This window comes from Rhinichthys klamathensis, unplaced genomic scaffold (assembly GCF_029890125.1).
Source record: "Rhinichthys klamathensis goyatoka isolate OS25496 unplaced genomic scaffold, OSU_Roscu_1.1 h1tg000258l_1, whole genome shotgun sequence".
Taxonomy (NCBI): domain Eukaryota; kingdom Metazoa; phylum Chordata; class Actinopteri; order Cypriniformes; family Leuciscidae; genus Rhinichthys; species Rhinichthys klamathensis.
The window spans coordinates 530,838-540,023 of record NW_026606780.1 but is presented as its reverse complement, the minus strand read 5'-3'; positions in this window follow the sequence as shown (position 1 = coordinate 540,023).

The following is a 9,186-nucleotide window of genomic DNA, read 5'->3' as shown; positions in this document are numbered from 1 at the left end:
TGTGCGGGAGGTACTGCAGCAGCTTAGACGGTATGGAATAAAACTGAAACCAAGTAAATGTGGAATATTCAAAAAAGAAATTCACTATCTTGGAAGGATTGTTTCTGCTGAAGGTAGCAAAGTGGACCCAGCTGATACGGAGGCTGTGCAAGCTTGGAAGGAAAAGAGACCAGGCACCGTCGGGCAGCTGCGAACTGTGATGGGGCTCTTAAGCTACTACCGACAATATATTAAGGATTTCTCAAAGATTGCTGGACCACTATATGACTTACTCAAGGGCACCCCAGGAGAGGAAAAGATGTGCCAAAAATCAAGACAAAGCAGACTGAAAAATAGAGGAGTGCCTTCTAACCAACCAATTGTTTGGAAAGCCGAGCACCAAGAGATTTTGGAGATATTGCTCAACCATCTGGTCAAACCACCTATCCTCGGCTTCCCAGATTTTACGTTGCCCTTTATTCTTCATACGGATGCCTCAAACCAAGGTCTGGGGGCAGTATTATACCAAAAGCAGGATGGTAAGCTCCGTGTGATAGCGTATGGCTCTCGGACACTCACAACTGCCGAACGAAACTACCATCTCCATTCGGGTAAATTAGAGTTTCTAGCACTCAAGTGGTCGGTTACTGAGAAATTCAGAGACTACTTATACTACGCACCGACATTCACAGTCTTCAGCGATAATAATCCCCTCACGTATGTATTATCCAGCGCGAAACTGAATGCAACTGGTTGTAGGTGGGTAGCTGAGCTAGCCGACTTCCATTTTTCAATAAAATATCGCCCTGGTCGAGAGAATGCAGATGCTGACAGCTTATCAAGATTGCCTCTCGACATCGAAGAGATGATGGAACAATATACAGAGGAATTGTCATCAGACTGTATTGCAGCGACTGCTCAAGCAGTGGAAGTACAGGAAGATTCTTCATCATGGGTAGTACCTGATCCTCCATGTCCGTCAGATCGGAGTGTCAATAGTTCTATTCCTGGGAATGAGATCCAACAGGCTCAACGAGAGGATCTGCATATTGGACCTGTAATCAAATGTAAACTGACCAGTGTGAGGCCTCGTGGCCACCAAATTAAGTCTCTTACTGCTAAGAGTAGATGTCTTCTTCGGGAGTGGGAGAAGCTCCATGTAGATGAGGATGGGATCCTGAAGCGGAAAACATCAACAAGGAACCAATTGGTTCTACCTGAAAGATACAAGACAGTTGTAATGAAAGAATTGCACAATGAGATGGGCCACCAAGGCATCGACCGTACAACATCCCTAATCAGAGACCGTTTCTTTTGGCCTCATATGCAACAAGAAATCGAACATTATGTTGCGAAAAGCTGTCCTTGCTTAAAGCAAAAGAAGCCTTGTAGGGAAACCAGGGCCCCTCTCACCAATATCATCACAACGCAGCCCTTTGAACTTGTATCTGTAGACTTCCTGCATTTAGATAAATGTAAGGGGGGATATGAATATATATTAGTGGTAGTCGACCACTTCACACGGTTTGCGCAGGCATACCCTACAACGTCAAAGTCAGCTAAAACGGTAGCCGATCGCCTGTTTAATGACTATGCCCTGCGATTTGGATTTCCAAAACGAATACACCATGACCAAGGTGGTGAATTTGAAAATCAGCTTTTAGCCCAGCTGACAAAGAATTGCGGTGTCCTCAGTTCCAGAACGACGCCATACCACCCGCAAGGGAATGGGCAGACAGAGCGATTTAACAGGACCTTACTTCAAATGCTCAAAACACTGACGGACAAGCAGAAGACGAACTGGAAGGAATCCCTGAATAAACTGATCTTTGCATACAATAGTACTAAATGTGAGGTCACAGGGTTCTCACCTTTCTATCTTCTTTATGGACGACATCCCAGACTGCCAATTGACTTTCTCTTTGGTTTGGAAGAAAGCACTGGTACAGTAAGCCAGCAGGAATATCTGAAGAGATGGAAAGCACAGATGCGGGAAGCATATGAAATATCTAGGGAAAATATGGAAAAGGCAGGAGGACGGAGTAAGAAGTATTACGATAAGAAACTGAGGAGCACAACCTTGTATCCAGGTGACCGCATACTTGTTAGGAACCTGACGCCCAGAGGAGGTACGGGTAAATTGCGTAACCATTGGGAAGAGACCATCCACTCTGTTGTGAGGCAAGTCAAGGAAAATCTCCCAATTTATGAAGTCAAGCCTGAGCTGGGAAAAGGGAGGTCTAGAATCCTACACCGTAATCTCTTGCTTCCATGCGATCACTTGCCGATGGAAGGACAATTCAACAAAGATGCTGACCTAGAGAAAAGGTTGACAAAGGAGAACAAAAAGAGGAGTGACATTGTTGAAACTGATAGAGATGAAGAGGATGAGGATGAATGTTGTCTTTATTACTCACCAAATCAACAGCACGGTGGAGAAGGGTGCGACGAGGATGCTGACGAGTTAGAAAGGGGGGCGAGCAGACTGGCTGAGCAGGTCGAGAGTGTCGCCGAAATCGGAGATCAAGTGGATGCTGTTGGGCTATCAGAGGACGGATGCCCAAGTGAAGAGGACTGTGAGGAGGAACTGATTCAAGCTGAGGATCCCTTTGTAACTGGACAAGAAGGAGAGGAACATGTCGAGAACACATTATCACCTGAGCAATGCAATGATTCGACAACAGTTGAGAGACATTCTAGACCTCAGAGAGAAAGACGAGCCCCTCGACTGTTCACTTATGATCACCTTGGTACTCCCAATTGCCATAATACAAGTTGTAGCCGTGAAGTTTATCAGAATATGCCTTACCTTGGACACCAAACATTTCCATCATGGCCAAGCCCAGGGCCCTTTTATAATCCTTACCCATATCTTGCATACGGATATCAGGGATAGACTGTGGTTTAATACAGGCTCAGATGTAGTAAAAGCAGCATAGTCCCCATAAAACAAAGTCTATTAAGATTGTAATTTCTAAAAGCTTAAGTGAACTGCAAGATGTTGGGACAACATCTAATTGTGAGGGGGAGTGTGTAGTGTGGTTAAAAAGATCAATATGATTTATGCAATACTGAACAATATGGTATGTGTATGTATTATTGTTTTGTTGGTAAAAATGAAGTGTAATTCAGGAAATGTCCACTAGGGGGAAATCAAAGGCTGCAGGCAGTAGCGGACACAAACGATGTTTTGCGTCACAGCCAATACAGCTTGATGCACAGACAACCAGGAGTTCGTGTCGTCTCATTTATTTATGTCTATTTTCCCCTTTTCCAGGTATAGACTATTTAGGGCCCAAGCCCAAAGGGCGAATATCTCTTTTGATATCTCGAACGGTTTGGCCGTGGCGAGGAAACGAATTTATGGCGAGAAACAACAAACAAGAAGTGCGTTATAACTTCTGCATACATTAACTGATCTTGATGAAACTTCAGCAGTGTGATCGCTGTAAGAGGCCGATCACATGGATGTGACTATTGTGAGTCAAAGTTATAGCGCCACCAACTGGCAGCAGGAAGTGTGTCACTTTCTAAATGCTTTTGACAAAAGTGGGGGGGTTAGTTTTATCTACAGTAACAAAACTCGATATGTATATTGTACTCTTCGAGCCGGACAACTTTCTAATTTACCGTAATTAGCTACGACCAACAGGAAGTCAGATATTTTGGTTTGAATGTGGATTTCAGATTCTGAGTTTTTAGCTACTCCTCCTAAGTAGTTTATTTTATTCATGCCAAACTTTTTCAACATGATGAAAATACATTGAAGATGCTAAATTGTGAACAGATATTGAATATCTCAAACGGTTTTGCTATGGTTGAGGGATTCAAGTAATGTCAAAAAAAGAATCAGGGCATGTCTCATATCTTTCTAAAATGTAATTATACACCATTTATTTTTATATAAAATTATACAAATATTAGAACTAAACCCATTTTATTCCTTTTTTTCAATTTAAGAATTATTTTTAAGTTTAAAAACAGCCAGAATGGTTGTTTAGTCAAAAATAATAATAATCCAAATCATATATAGTGCTATACTGCCCTCTTGTGTTCAAAATCAGGTAGGCCTATTGAATTTATAAATATTTATATATTAGGGATGTTACTATGGGAATATTTTCCCACCGGTTAATCAACGTGTGATTGTGTAAACCAATTGTGTAAACCTCCCGCTGGGGGGGGTTTAAAAACACTAACTTGAAAGCGAAAGTATAATATGGACGTCCGCACAGACATTGAAATGGTGGCGCTCGAATGAATTCCTATGGAAGTAGAAATTAAATTGCTTGAATTGTGAGTTCAATAGTCTATTATTTTTCACGGAAAACACAACAATAAAAGAGTACAATGACAGATTCGCTTAAATAGGCGTTTTTACATAAAATAGCCTATTCCGTCATCATCTTTTCAGTCAGCTCTTCACTCTCGTGATTAATGAAATTTGACTCCTGTTGCTGATATTTGCTGCAACTTTCGTTCAGCTCACAATTTAGTAAGCAAACACGTTTCAAATGTGTTTTTATTTTATTTTTGTGTATGTGTGTGTATATGTATGTATATATATAAATATAGCTTATGTTTCAAATATGAGTTAATTAACAATCGTTGGAAAGAATGATACTTTTAAACATAACACTAAACCGTCATTAGGTGTCGCCAGGCGACCGTCTTAATGAGCGAGTCATTGATTCATTCGTTTGAACGACTGAGTCATTCATGAATGAGATAGATGTTTATGGATTGATTGGTCATTGAATCTTTGAGTCAACCGATTCGTTCAAAATGCTGAATCATTCAGTAATGAGAACGCGTTGCTGTGAGATGCGCGATGGTTCTGCTGTGATCTTTGTTTAACTATTTTCGCTGCTGAAACAGAAAAAAAGTCAATATTGCATGTAAAATGTAAGTGATTTGACTTGTGTGTGTGTGTGTGTGATTGTGTGTGTGATTGTGTCTGTTACAGTGATAAGAGTTTAACCCTTGTTAAACTTTAGGCCTTGTCTTTTTGGATATATATCTTTTTATATTAAAAAATAGTCATACAACCCATATATTTTAAATGTATTGTTTGCTTTAAATTACATTAAGATTGTATGTTTGGTAATTGAACCTGAATGAATTTTAAATGAATGTGCTATATTTCAGATCATATATTTGTTTTCCTTAAAATTTGAACTAACACTAACTTTATTCTCATCTGAATGATAGATTATTTATTTCTGTATAAAATAAAAACACATTTGATTTTTCTTTTTTAATCAATGTAGAATGTGTAACTGAAAAAATAAACAGATTAGGGCTCTGTTTGATGACAAGAAATGAAAACCAATGCGATATGATGAATGTCCAAAAGATGGCTCCCACAGACTGTTTTTAAATAGGATTGTTTGATATTTTTTGCTTTTAAACTGTGTGTGTGTGTGTGTGTGTGTAAGAGATTTTGGTTGGGTGACAGTTGTAGTTTACAGTTTGACAAGAGTTTATAGCTTGACAAAAGCACAATGTTGTGTTTTATTGCAAGTGTACACAAATATAAGTAAACACTTTGCAGTTTGAATAATGTCCTGTATGAACAAAAGGACGGAGTATGTTTTTATGTCTACATTGTTCAATTACGCCACACACACACACACACACACAAACACACACACACACACACACACACACACACACACACACACACACACACACACACACACACACACACACAACACTATTTTTCTAATCAGATCAGGCAAGTAATATTCTGTCTTGTCTCTTAAAAAAACAATATATATATATTTATGTATATATATATATATATATATATATGTGTGTGTGTGTGTGTGTGTGTTTGTGTGTGTATATATATAAATATAGCTGCGAGCAGCGATGAAAGGGCCAAAGCCGGCGGCACCGCCACCCCGGTTATAGCGCCACCAACTGGCAGCAGGAAGTCTGTCACTTTCAAAAAGCTTTGAAATCACCTGATTGCTTCAAACTTCACTACTATGATGTAAACACACGGCAGATGTAGACCTGGATGTAGACCTGACCTTTCAGAAGGTTGCTCTCGCATACTTTGTGGTTGATATGTGCCCTCAATGCACACTTTTGCAGAGCCCACACTGATACAAGCTCTACAGCACACTTCTTTTCGACAGTCAAAGCAGGGTTACGTTTTTGCACGTCGTGCACAATAACCCTAAAGGCACCAGGGTGGCGGTGCCACCGGCTTTATATATATATATATATATATATATATATATATATATATATATATATATAAATATAGCTGCGAGCAGCGATGAAGGGCCAAAGCCGGTGGTACCGCCACCCCGGTGCCTTTAGGTAACTAAAGGCACCGGGGTTGCGGTGCCACCGGCTTGGGCCCGTAATCGCTGCTCGCAGCTATATTTATTTAATTCATTTTTGTTGTGAGTTAAAAACTACAGTGTTTATAAGGCTGGTTATTTCTCCTGAACATATGTGGAAATGTGAGGTTTGAGGTTTAATTATCGTGTTTGACATGCTAACCACGAGGAAACTGTGGGTTAAACTGAACGCATCTTATGTCCTTGCCTAACTGTAAAGTAAAAATATACAATTTATTAACTGAAATGGTTAGGAGCAAATGTTATGTGGAACATAGTCCATGTTGTTTTTCTGTATTTCATGGTTAATCTGTCTAATGATAAGTGACTGCTGAAATAGTGTTTCATTTTATTTTAGTGTCAAAGAAGTTGTAGAAAAGTTGATAAAAGACTGAATGTTAAAAATGCTGGTTTAGTGCTCATTTAAATACACAGTTATAAAAATGAAGTTATAGAAATGTATATAAATTACGGTTATGGTGACTGTTGTGATACATTGTTATGCATTGCTGATCTCGTCTGCGTATTAATGTGAACTAATGTATTGATGTATACATTCAATTTTCTGTTATATATTGTGTTGGAAAAGAAAGAAAATAGTTCACACAGCCAATACAGCTTGATGCACAGACAACCAGGAGTTCGTGTCGTCTCATTTATTTATGTCTATTTTCCCCTTTTCCAGGGGTGCAACAGACACAGACACGAAACACAGACACCAGCACAGACACCGGCATAGACACCAGCATGGACACCAACACGGACACCAGCACGGACACCAGCACGGACACCGGCAAGGACACCGCACTGGCATGGAAACCAGCACACAGACATGGACACAGACTTGAAACACTGACACCGCCACCGGAACGGACACTGGAACGGACACCGGCATAGACACGGGCACCGGCAAGGACGCGGACACCGGCGCGGACAACGGACACCGGCGCGGACACGGACACTGGCACGGACACCGGCACGGACACCAGAAAGACACGGACACCGCAACGGACACCGGAACAGAAACGGACACCGGCAAGGAGACCGGCACGGACACCGTAAAAACACCGGCAAGGACACCGGAACGGAAACCGGAATGGAAACGGACAGCGGCAGGGACACCGGCACGGACACCAGCACGGACACCAAAACAGACACAGGCAGGGACACAGACACGGACACCGGCAGGGACACCGGCACGGACACCGGCACGGACACCAAAACAGACACAGGCAGGGACACAGACACGGACACCGGCAGGGACACCGGCAGGGACACCGGAACGGAAACGGACACCGGCAGGGACACCGGCACGGAAACGGACACCGGCAGGGAGACCGGCACAGACACTGGAACACAGACATGGATACAGACATGAAACGCGGACACCAGCACAGACAACAGCACGGACACCGGAACGGAAACGGACGCCAACACGGGCACGGGCACCGGCACGGACATCGACCCGACACGGACACGACACGACAAAAAAACGTGAATTTTACTTGGTTATATGACTTGGTTATATTTTCAACAGGATTCTTTGATGAATGTAAGTAAAAAATATTAATTACTTAAAAATATATATATATATATATATATATATTTGAACGGTGGTGTAGCTCTAATAGATTTTTTTGCAGTTGTGTGGTTACAGTGCCTGTTTTCCTAAGGCAGAGAGGGATGCCATTCACTGGCTGTCTTCACTCTAATTACTCAGCTGAATAATTGAAATTAAAATAGCCACCGCATCCAGCACCACAAGGATGGGATCGTTCACCTCCGATAGCACCCGCACATCAATAATCAGATTATCAGTGGGCCATGGATAAACAGAAATAGCTGGCCTTAGCATATTTAAGAGCGACTTTAGCCGGCTGCTATTAACTCATCTCCCTGGTTATTTATGTCCTCTGCTTCTTAATAAGACTCTTGGCAATATTATTCTAATTATATAAGTCCAATCAGCAGTATTGCATGTCTGGCCTCATTTACATTTGCCAGCACTTTGTCTTTCACACTGTGATACTAATTCAATGAGACGTCTAATGTTTACGTTATATGTGGCCTGCAGAGTTTGGCCTCCTCTACCCTTCCAGTCCATTAGAATCTCTGTGTATGTGCAAATATGTTGTGCCTGTATGATTGGGTTTGTCTCTGAGCACATGACTGATTGATCAGGGTTGCTCTATGGCACAATTGAGTTTGCTTTGTAATACAAATATGTGTTTAGTTCTGTGAGGGTGTGCTGGCGGGCTTTTCTAGACGCCTGCCCATAGCAATTATAGCCTGTAGCTGTTGCAAACAAATTTAATTTCACTCTTATCTTGCCTGTGAACATGAAGTGGTGAAAAATACTAAAAATATCAGATGAATGTGGTTTGAGATTTATTAAGTGATTAGATGAAACTAAGCATCTAGATTGGTGATTAAATAAAATCAACTCACCCTTGTTTAAACCAATATTCATACAACAGCTGATGCCATCACAAAATAGATCATATATAAGCATATAGATTTTTTTCATAATAAAGTGTAACATTTTTGGAGCTTTCGGGAAATGAAAGGAGAGAGGGAAACCAGAGAGAAGCAATGACAACATCCTCATTGCTCTATCCTCTGTGCTTCTGAGGAATGACATTAATCTGGAAGATTAAAAACTGTCACGTCTGATGATGTACTGCCATCCACCTTCAGAAAACACACAGCAGTGCACACTCTATTATTCATGCTCTTTCAGACTGTGATCATAACAATATAGTTGACCTGGAGGACTCAATTACAATAACCGAGGGTCAGAATGTCGACAAGGTGTGTGGCAGTGGACTGTAGGTCTACACTAAAGCTCAAC